General features: G+C 44.2%; 1 long non-coding RNA gene across 3 annotated transcripts; it reads left to right on the top strand.

Annotated features, from left to right (window-relative positions):
• The first annotated feature begins 1,180 nt into the window (after positions 1-1,180).
• LOC106149257 lies at positions 1,181-10,100 on the top strand. Of its 3 annotated transcripts, XR_001235308.1 has the most exons (4): positions 1,181-1,283; positions 3,796-4,013; positions 6,998-7,049; positions 9,842-10,100. It is a non-coding gene; the product is annotated as an uncharacterized LOC106149257 (long non-coding RNA). The 3 variants fall into 3 exon arrangements; XR_001235307.1 differs by lacking the exon at positions 6,998-7,049; XR_001235306.1 differs by lacking the exon at positions 9,842-10,100 and having other exon boundaries at positions 6,998-7,821.
• Positions 10,101-11,662: the final 1,562 nt, after the last annotated feature.

Raw genomic sequence — 11,662 nt, 5'->3', positions numbered from 1 at the left:
TGCCACAGTTTGTTTAGCCATTTGTCTACTTAAGTTTGCTTCTAATTTTGGGTAGTTATGAACAAAACTGCTACAAACAGTCTGATGCTGACTCTATGTAGACATAAGTTCTCAAGTCAGCTGGGTAGATATGTAGGTGTATGACTGGCAGGATTATGTTTCATAAGAAATTGCCAAACTTTTTCCAGTGTGGCTCCTACCACTTCGAACTAGCAATGAATCAAAGGTCCTGCTGTTTCACAAAGTTTTGTCAGTCTTTGCCAACAAATGGTATTGTTAGATTGTTTTTAGACATGAGCCTTTTAATCTGTGTCTAATAATATCTCACTGTTGTTTCACTACTTTTTAAAAGAATAAAGATTGTAAGGAGTAGGGAGTAAAATTGAAAACCAAACAAGAAATCTGAGTCATTGGCATGAACCCCTGAGGACAGTCTGAAATAGTTCAGTCTGTAGGAGAAAAGGTGCTTCTTTTTAGGTTGTATTAGAAATGGGATCTAGAAACCTGTATCTTTTTTCCTCCATTGGCTTTAGTATCTACATTTTTTCTTCTCAAATAAGACAAAAACAAAAGAGATGTGTGAGTTAAGCTTTACATGAGAAAAATGCAGAAAAAAATTCTCAAAACACAAAATACAATTTCCAAGCTGAAAAAATAAAAGATGCCAAAGCTGGGTGTGGTGGTGCACACCTGTAATCCCAGCACTCGGGAGGCTGAGGCAGGAGGATCCTTGCAAGTTCGAGACCAGCCTGAGCTACAAAGTGATCTCAAGGCCAGCCTGAACTGCATAGTGAGACCCTGTCTCAAAAAAGACTAAATAAATAAATAAATAAAAATAAAAGGTGCCAATGAGGAAAAAGAAAGCCATCACCTGAGTAGAGGAGATTAAATTCCAAAACTTCTTTTTCTTTTTCTTTTTTTTCTTTTTTTTTTGAGACAGGGTCTCCCTATGCAGTTCAGGCTGGTCTTGAACACACTTATGTAGCCCAGGCTGGCTTTGAACTCACAGCGACCCTCTGCCTCAGCCTCTCCAGTGCTGGGATTACAGGTGTGTGCCATAAATTCCAAAAATTCTGATGGCTCATTTTAGAAACGGTACTTAGAATTTGTTTTAAGCAGATATAATGAGGCACGTAAATACCATAAAGGGTCATAATGGGTTTTTAATATTTATAGATCCTTAAAATCAGGAGGCAGAGCACACCATGTGAGGCCTGCAGAGAGGAAAAGGCAGTGAGAGGAAAACATTAGCAAGAGCTCCTATTGTGCTTTCCACCTGAAAGGTAAGGCAAGGCAGAGTAAGCAGGTTTAGGATGTGCTAGGCTGAACAATTTCAGTGGGGCCATCTGTCTCTAGGGGCCTGGGGTCATTAGGGCACAGGGTGATGGATCTGTCAGTCACAACCCGTTAAAGGCAGTGGTTGAGGTGTGGACTCTCAATTGATCACTTTGCATAGGAAACACAGGCTCCCAGACTAGTTGCTTGTTTTCTCTAGGATTTTGCTAGCCTGGCAAGGTGGTGTCCCTTCCAATGTCAGCAAGTCCCCAAGATGACAGAGCATCAGAATAAAAAGATATGTTTAGTCTACTTCTCCTTGCATAGATTTCATTATTCAGTCTATTTTCTTATTGCTGTCTCAGGCTGCCTACCCTTCCTGGCACCTGAGGTCTGAACCGTGTAAGACCCCCAATGCTTAGGGCAAGATTTCCTCTAAGTCCTAGAAATATGTGGTTGCTTCTGGTCTTGATGACTCACATACACCTGTCTTGTACTTCAAGCTTTGTAAAGCACGCCAGTGCACCTGTTGCAGGACCCTCGGTGACCCCTCTGGAGGTGGAGGATTTGTCGTGTAGTTTTACTGTCATTTAACATTTCTCAATCTTTCCACTTGCCAAAGAATCTAAATATTTACAGCTCTGTTATCCATATATCATCCTGTGTTCTGTCTCCCTTTTTCTTCTCTCAGCTTTCTGTGCTATCTTTCTTCTAGGCTTCTCCTACTGCTTCATTCATCTGACACACATTTGTGGCACAGATTCTGTAACCGTAGCTGTGCCAGGTCCCGGGAACACCAAACTGAATAAGCTTGTCACTACATGGTAGGAAAAATAGGCAGGAACAGAGGTGTTGAGGTCTGATAGTGTGGCAGTCACATTCTTAAGAATTATTCCTCCTAATCTTCTCTCTCAGAGTAGATTCCACCCTGATGTCCCCTCGCTATCACCATTCTTGGTCTGCAGATGGCCACCTTCTCTCTGTCCTCCCACGGCCTTTTCTCTGCGCACAGACATCCCTGGTGCATTCTTGTGTATACAAATTTCTTCTTCTTATAAGGACACCAGTCAGATTGCATTACGGTTCATTTATATGATCTCACTTACTGTTAATGAATTCTTTGAAGCCCATGTCCTCCAGGGGTCATTCTGAGACTTTGGAGAATAGAACTTCAACATGTAAGTTGTGGGAAGGGAACAATTCAGCCCATAACACTGCTGGAATCCTAGTCATCCTCCAAAGTCCTCTTCAGATATATTTTCCCTTCAAGAAGTCTGAAATGTAATAGGCTGCAGTCTCTCTTCCCTTATAATACCTTTACTACAGTCCACCACTTAACAAGGTCCTAATGAAGAATGCAATGTGTGAACCATGTCTTGTTTTATAAACAATGTATTATTATTATTATTGTATCTTTCAAGGCCATGTAACTTAGTGCTTTACACAGTGTAAAAACTCAACAAAAATTCAGTAGGTGAATGAATAAAAAACTGTGGTTCACCCAGTCCATGGACTATCATTCAGTCTTAAAAGTAAATTGAGGGGCTGGGGATTTAGCTCAGTTGCACAGCGCCTGCCTGGCAAGCGCAAGGTTGTGAGTTCGATTCCTGGTACCAGAAAAAAACAAAAACAAAAAAAAGTAAATTGATAATCAAGCAATGAAAAGACTTGGAAGTCCAGGTGCCGCAGTGCATGCCTGTAATTCCGGCACTTTGAGAGGTGGTGGTAGGAGAAATTTCAAGTCCAATTTAAGCAACTTCGTGACTTAGTAAGACCCTGCCTTTGGAATAAAATATTTAATAAAGGGCTAGGAATGCTGCCCAGTGAGAAGGATTTGGGTTCAATTCTCAGTATCTCTCTCTCTCTCGCTCTCTCTCTCTCTCTGTCTCACACACACACACACACACACACACAATGCAGGCAAAGTTTAAATGCACATTGCTAAATAAAAGAAGCCAATCTACAAAACATGATTTCAACTATACTACATTTAGGAGGAGGCAAAATTATAGACAGGTAAAATGAGCTGGTGGTAAGGGAGGGGGTGAGGTGGGGGGAGGTGGGGTGTGCTTGAAGGGACGAATAGAGTACAGAGCACTTCTAGGGCAGTGGAAATGTTCCAGATGGTACCGTAATGGTACATACGTGTCACTGTATACTTGCCAGCCACAGAATATACAGCACCAAGTGTGAAGCCTAACGTAAACTATGGACTCGGGTGATAATGATACGTCAATATTGGTTCACCAGTATAACAAAGGTCCTGTTCTGGTGTTAGATTTTAGGGAGAGCACAGGCTGTGCATCTGCGAGGGCAGGAGGTATTTGGAAACTCTCTGTTCCTTCTGCTGTGAATGTAAAACTGCCCTAGAAAATAAAATCTATCACAAGAAAAACAACCAACAAATACTGCTTTTAACTAAACTGGATCCTCTACACAGCCCTCACAATTTTGAAAATTTAGATCTGATGTCCATCTTTGGGTTTTCCATAAACTGGGCTTTCCTTTACAATTCATTAGGTCACTACCCTGACAAAGGATATTAAGGCAATTAAGGAAGAGAATGGGACTAGGGTTCCAGTTCAGCCTGATTGCCATGGAGGGAAACACAGGATTCTCTAAGACTTCCCACAGCATCCCTTTCATCTGCCATTGCAGTGGCCAGAGTGTGTGCTTCTGGGGTCTGCTGCTATGAAAGAGAGGTTAAGATCCACTGTGAGTGCTGCTGCTGGCAAAGGGTAAGTATCCGGGACTGTCAGTACAGAAAGGGACTATAATGGGATAGAGAAGAGGAAGAGATTTGAGGACAAATAGACTACAAGAAGTCAGAGCTGAACCTCAAATCCTTCACCACTTTACCTGGAACACAGATCAGTCATGAAACTCATTAATGGGCCAGGAATGGTGGCGCACGCCTATAATCCCAGCACTAGGGAGGCTGAGGCAGGAGGATCATTTCGAGTTCAAAACCAGCCTGGGCTACAAAGTGAGTTCAAGGCCAGCATGAACTGCATAGTGAGACCCTGTCTCAAAAAGACAAAAAAAAAGAGGAAATTCGCTAATGAAACCCTGGATTCTCACAGGCACCCTCTATCCTGGTCATGTACCTGCATCGTAAAGATCTGCATAGGTGCACTCAGGCCACATTCCCCAGCCCTGTACTGTGAAAAGTCCAATAGTCAATCACCCTATATTAATCATGCCATTGTGTTCACGCTAACCGGAAATCATCTCTCCACTTGTTGATCCACTCCATATAGTTTCACCTGTGTTCCTTAGGGTCTGTCTTAGTTCATTTGGTGGCTGTAACAAGAATACTGCATATCTTAAACAACAGCTATTTATTTCTCACAGTTCTAGATGCTGGAAAGTCTAAAATTAAGACCCAGATCCTTGTCTGCTGAGGGCCTCTTCCTGGTTCAGAGGCACTGTCTTCTCAACCAGCAGAAAGAACAAGGGTCTTTTTGGTGCCTCTTTTATAAAAACACTACCCCCCATCATGAGAGCCCCATCCTTTCAAAAGCATCCTAACACCTTCACACTGAGGATTAGGAGTTTCAAAATATGAGCAGGGTGTGGTGGGGTCGGGGGACACACACATGCAACTCATAACAGGGCCCATAAGAATTAAGGAGGTGTCTCAAGAACCTTCTGGTGAGAGGGTAAGGTGCCAGGGGACAATGATTTCCCACTTCAGCTCGCCAGAGCAGCCATAGTTTCACCTGTAATACTCATCAGGGTCTGGTTAAAACTTCATATAAAAAGGAAAAAACTTCAAAACAAATAATGTACAACAAAATAGCAGTATTACTGGGCCATCAACCCAGATGATCCAAATGGTCTCAATTTCCACACATGCTGTCCCATTGTCAGATAAATCAGAATATGTGCCCCTATCTGGCATTTGGGAAATATGGAGTTGATGATATTTGTAATTTATGCATTATACTGTGTGCATATTTTCATGTCTCCACAAATTCAAGCTCATGACTAAGAAGTGTATTCAACTTTGTACCCTTAGGGTACCTGTCACAGTGCCTTACACTGGTGTTCAACAGATATGAATTAAATGAAATAAGCATGTTAAGTTATATTCACTAACAAGCAGATTTATGCAGCAAGTCCAAAGAGTTACAGTATAAGGGACTGAACTGAACAACTCATCTTTGCTTTCTATACTGAGCCCATGATTACAAATAATATAAAGATAAGATTTTACTGACTAAAAAGGCTACTCTTTGGAATAAGAATTTTTAAGATAGAGTGACGGCAGTTACCAACTATCCCAGAAGCAGCTCAGAATTCAGTGTTTACAAGATAGCTAAGATAATTGTACTGCTAATTTCTACTGACTTATTGAAAGGAACAGTCAATGCTTAAATTTTTTTGACCAAGTTTACATGCTTATATCTGATAATCTGAACAAGTACTTTGAAGATAACCATATGCAATCTAACAACCATTATTGATTTCCTATCATCTTGTTTTGACATCCTGAATCATTTTCAATATTTTTTCTTATTTTTTCATTCACTTTAAAATAAAAAAAAAAATGCAGTGCTTGTGTAAGTTTCACAGCATTTCTGGGCGCAAATGTAAAGGCTCGCAAATACAGATTCTCAGGCGTGCCTAATTTGAGTAGTGTCCTGATTCTCAGATAAGCAACCTGACTGCGGTCAGGAACACGTACATGTCCCTGCAGGGCTCCACTGGAGGCTTTTGAGAATTGTTTCCACATTCAGCCACGCGGGTTTGGAAAGACAAGACACAACAGAGTCTGGCCAAAGACAGCGCCAGAGGTCAGTCCAGTTCCTCAGCGCAAAGTGGGCACCCAATAAATGAGTGTTGAAAATGCAACACAGCTCCCTCTTCTCCTGCTCTAGCCAGTTCAGTGAGCAGTGGGGTAGGTCAAAGGACTGTCAAGGCCACACAGACCCACCTATGTGTCCTTATCCTTCTTGAGGGGAAAAAAAAAAAAGAAACCACAACCATTGTTTCTGGAGAGTTGACAGCCAGGTAAGACTCTTACAGGAGGGCTCCCTGGCACATCAGCTAGTGAGCTGCAAAAAAGGATCCTGGCCCTGAGCCTAAGCAACCTTGGGGTCCTGAAAGGAGCAGGAGACTACTGTCAGACGTGCTTTAGGGATATCCCGGTGTGATACCTTCTTTGTGATGTAAGCAGGACAGTCCTGAGTACCCTCAGCCATATATTTCCTGGTTCTCTTTCTAGGAGTATAAATGAAATGACTTTAATTAGTCAGGTTGCTTATCTGAGAATCAGGACACTACTCAAATTAGGCACGCCTGAGAATCTGTATTTGCGAGCCTTTACATTTGCGCCCAGAAATGCTGTGAAACTTACACAAATTGCGTTTTAATTTTATAGAAGATGAAGTATCTATCCCTTGTGTGCAGGAACTTCTGACACTGAGTAAAAGGACAGGTGATTCAGGCGGCAGATGTCTATAAAGACATCAGGCATCTGTGGGTGTGAGGGTGTGCTGGGTGCGGGGAGAAGCTTTTGGGTACATGTCCTTTCTTCTGTGCTTGTGTGTGAATGCCTGTGGGGAGAGGAGGAGAAATGAAGAAGGAGCATCACTGCGGACTTCGCCTTTCTCCTGTACTTTTTCATCTTGTTTCTCACTAACTCTGACCATTAAGCAATATAATTATTTTCCTGCTTACCTTATAATCACTGTCTTTATCATGTTCCTCTTGTCAGGTACCAAACAAGATGAAGAACCTTTGACGATACAATAATCTAGGTTTATCAGGTATGCAAATGAAGGCGGCTCAGGGAAAAAATTACTAGAGGCTGAAATCTAGAAAAAAGCAATTTACCACTATTAGTACGACCTTGAGTGAATGAATCACAGACCTTTCGCTAGGTTTATAATGACTCATTACACAAAAGCTTTTGCCTTCAGTCCCTTCTGGAAAGAGGAAAAGTGTAAACCACAAAAACAACCTAAAATGAGGATGAAAGGAGATAAATGTAAAAGGATTTTTTAAAGCATAGAAGGCTATATAAATCCCTGCTAATCCTATTTATTAGTCACTGGTTTTTACTGACAATCAGATGGTGCATGCATCTATATTTGAAGGCCTTATCATCCACAAGTTGAATCAGTGCTGGCCTGAGTTCAACAGCTAATACAAATGCAAAAAGCATTCTCGGATTTGGTGGTTGGGTGAGTGACTGTGACCAGCTGGAAAATGTATGCTATGCCTGCAGCCTGCATGCTAACATAGTCTCATAGTCTACCACTTCCTGCTGCATTTGATTAGGAGGACTGAAATCTAACCAAGATGGGACTTGAATTTCTTTATTTACATGAAAATCACTGGTTAGAACAATCCCTCTGCCCTTGGCAACTAGTCAGCCAAATTCTTTAGCACAGGTGAACACATTTCCACAATAGGTGAAGTTCTAATTGGGTAGCAAGGGAATCTTCTTCAACCTGTAAGGAGATTCTTTTAAAAATCTTTCAACCAGACAGGGGATAGAGTTCAGTGGTAGAGCATATGCCTAGTATGTGCAGGGTCCTGGTTTCCATCCCCAGCACCAAGAGGGGAAAAAATGTTCTAATCCTCCAGCTTCTCTTACATTTTTTTTCTCAAATCTGACTTACGGGGATAATCGAGAACATATACCCTCCAGTTCAGCCTGAATGTGGCACTTTAGAGGAAAACCCCAGCTGAGCACACACACCAGTATGCTTCAGCTTTGCCAGAAGAAAAATAGTTATGCATTATACATGGACTATAAAAACGTTTTTTGTAAGCCTTACTTTAAAATGTTTGAATTTTGGAACTTACAATGTTTCATGTGTTTTGTATTTCTTGTTCACTTAGACTAAAGAGAAGTGATAGAAATTTCCGTCTCAGCATATGTGCAGTAGATCCAGAGAATGTTTAATGTACCATTATTCTGTAGCTACAGAGTTTATAAACAAGGCTTTTACTCATTACTGGTTGTAGTTAGGGTGGTATTTGTCAATCACTTATTTATTAAGTACCTACTACGTGCCAGGCCCTGTTTTGGGATAAGAGCTAAAACAGCGCATTAAACTCTCGTACTACAGAAAACAGGCCATCGCATAAATGTGATGTCATGTCAGGTCATGAAAAAATTATTCTCCCTGCTGAATTCAGAGAAATGTAGGTGGGGCTGCTGTTTTAGGGGAGGGAAAGGCCCTGCCTTAAAATCTTTATATCCTGGGCAGATACAGAGGAGCAGGATCTGGAGGGGTGCGTTGTGAACAGCCTGAACACCACTTGGCCAGGGCAGAGGGAGTATCAAGGGACAGCAACTGATAGAAAATGAGGTTGCACACAAAATCCCACATCCCAAGGTTTTGGCCCCTCCAAGTAGAAAGACCACTAGTCTACAGTCTGAACTCATTTTTTGGAGGTTTGAGAGATGATAATAAATTGTAAGGTGAACCTGTGATAAAACCACAATCTCTTTAAGTGTCACGTTAACACACATTAAAACGCATACTTTGTACATTCCCTCCCGTGCCTGTTTACTTATGCATCCACCCGTTTGAAACGCCATTCCTTACTCTTCTCCCTGTGCGACTGGCCTGTAACTCAAGACTCAGTTTGAGCTTGCTTCCTGTAGGAACCCTTCCCTACCTCCTCCGGCTGACCACGCTGAGTGGCTCTCCTTGCTTTGTGACTGCAGGTCTAATTTAGAATTTCCTTGCCATCAATAGATTGGTCTTCAGGAGAACCCCAAAGCTGTACGTGAGAGAGCTTATAACTCCTTTTTTCAAAAAGGGGGTTCATGAATCCCATGAGATTTTAAAATGAATTTGTTACTTAGGAGAATCACTACTCTTGACCAGAGCTTTCTAAACAATAAATTGACACACAAACCCTCCACAGTTCATTAAAATGAAGATTGCAGTTGACTAGGTGTAGGATGAGGCCACTGTTCCCTGGACCGACTGTGCAGCAAGCTGTATTTGTTTATGTACACCGGCATGATGCTTCCCACTCGGGTAGATTGGTCTCTAAACAATAAGAGCATTGCCAACGCTCCTTAGCTCTTCTCCGGAGTACAGACTAGTATAAAAATAACCAAGGATTGGGCCTCACAGGTATTCTACAGATACTGGTTTCAGTGAGGCTTCTAAGACTATTACCAAGTTTTTCGAGGCTAAGTCTTTCCAAAATTCAGAGCAGAATCTCAGAACCCCTAAAATCTTCCTAGATCAAAGTTACCCTCTCTCTTCCACAGGATGTCCCCTGTCCCCAACACACACGTACTGAAATTTAAAGCTATCATAGTATAGGAAATGTACTCATTCGGAAGAATAATCCTCTATCCGTGATGTCTAAACTTTTAGAGACCAAGTGCCCAAACTACAACTCCAAAACCCGCTTATTTATCACAAAATGCCAACACTGCAATTAAACCCGAATATCTGGTGCTCAGCTGCTGAGGTGATGCGGGGCATGTTGGCTCGATTGCAGACAGAGCTCTGCGTGACATGAGACATGCACGCCATACGCTCACCACCTCTGCTCTCTATGAAGGCATTTTTCCCCACTGCAGATGGAAATAACTAACATGGGACATCAAGGAAGCCAGGAGAAAATGGATCACTACCACTAGGCCTTCAAAAAGGACGAAGTGAGACAAACCCTATAAGAAACAGTGTAGAAGAGGGGAAATGGCGTTTGGGAATAAAACTGCAGCCTCCAACAACCTGTCACTCTTTGCTTGCACAAGATGGAAAATGTGGCAATCAGGTGCTTTCAACAGCAGCTAACAATACAACAAATGAAAAAACTTACACAACATGTGTAAACAATGTCTTTGTGTGCAAAAGGAATTTTTGTGATATTTTATAAATATGTATATATATATTTGTTCTTTTTAAAATATCATCTGTGGGGCTGGGGATTTAGCTCAGCGGCAAAAGCGCCTGCCTGGCAAGCGCAAGGTCGTGAGTTCGGTTCCCGGTACCGGAAAAAAACCCCCCCCAAAAAAGGAAAAAAAATAAAATAAAATATCATCTGTAACGAAAGCCATGTATATTTTATAAAAATACCTTTCTCTAAATAACCCAATAACACTTGATTTTTTCAAGTAATCCATACACAGAGTGTATACATTACTGCCGAATGCAATGTGTATTTTGAAATATGAACCTCAAGTAACTCAGACATCTAGAGTAGAACCCAGGTATCTGCCAAAAGAAACTTCTCAGCAGTCGTCCCTTGCAGGAAGGAAACAATGTGTATCTCTTATCTTCTGGACTGGCAAATTTCTAACATCACTTCAGCAGAGTTCTGTATTTGACTTTCGACCTCCTGGCTATTTGACCTGCCAACTATTATTTTCTTTCAGGCGTTTAAGCACTCCACCCAACATTTAGTTTTCCCGAGAGCAGTTGTGTCCGTTTCCTTTTCAACTTCACCTTCAGGCGGGCCAAGCTCTATGGTGTTGGCTTAGCATCCACCCTCTAAGACTCAGACCCATCTGCGGACGTCGCGGCGACGACCTGACGCTGACACCGCTCTGGAAGCCAAGGCTCCTGATTTCCAAGCAACCTGAGCCCGGGGCCAGGCCAGGCCCTGCCCAGACCACCGTGCGGGCTGGGACCTCGCAGCAGGAAAACGCCGCCCTTTCCGGTCTCCTGCTCCTTCCCCAGGCGGACGAATCGCGGAGGAAGAGACGGAGGCCGATTTAAAAATTAATGTTAATTCTCGGGCTTAGGCCAGGGAGGGCGTGCGCGGAGGCGGCCGGGATGATCGGCAGGCGCAGGTGTCGCCGCCCGGAACTTCGCCTCCGGGCGGCTGCCGCGCCCCCCGCGCCCCCGCTGATCCGGGCAGTGGCCGCGCGCTTCCCTCGCCCGAGGGCAACGCTCCACGGGACCGGGGGCGAGGACACGCCTCCTTTGCACGGGAAGAACCTGCCGCCGCGTTTCTGCGCGAGCCACGGTCTCGGCCCACAGCTCCGCGTCTTGGGGCGCCGAGTCCGCTCTCCGGGTTTTGGTGGCGACTGGAAGGGGGCGAACGGGAGGCTGGGGGCGACCCTGCTCTGCGCCCCGGGCCGGCGGCCTGCCGCGCGCCCGGTCGGCTCGAGGCCCGGGAGAGGCGGGCACGCGGGAGCCGCTCCGGCGCGGGGGTGCGGGCGGAGTCCCATTGTCCTCGGGCCAGGCCCGGCGCGCGCGCCCCCGGGCCCTCTGAACCCAGCGTCCCGCTGCCTTTCTTTGTGCCGAGGGAGCCGAGGAAGGCGTCTCCGAGGAAAACCACACCCCCAGGGGGACAGGGGAGGAGACAGTGGGCGCGCATTGTGGCCCGAGAGCCCGGGGACCCCGCGGGGGCGACTGTCGCGCGTGCGCGTGCTCCGGCCGCCCGCCCGCGGCCG

This window comes from Chinchilla lanigera, unplaced genomic scaffold (assembly GCF_000276665.1).
Source record: "Chinchilla lanigera isolate Chin_1 unplaced genomic scaffold, ChiLan1.0 scaffold00040, whole genome shotgun sequence".
Taxonomy (NCBI): domain Eukaryota; kingdom Metazoa; phylum Chordata; class Mammalia; order Rodentia; family Chinchillidae; genus Chinchilla; species Chinchilla lanigera.
This window is presented reverse-complemented; position numbering and strand designations above follow the sequence as displayed.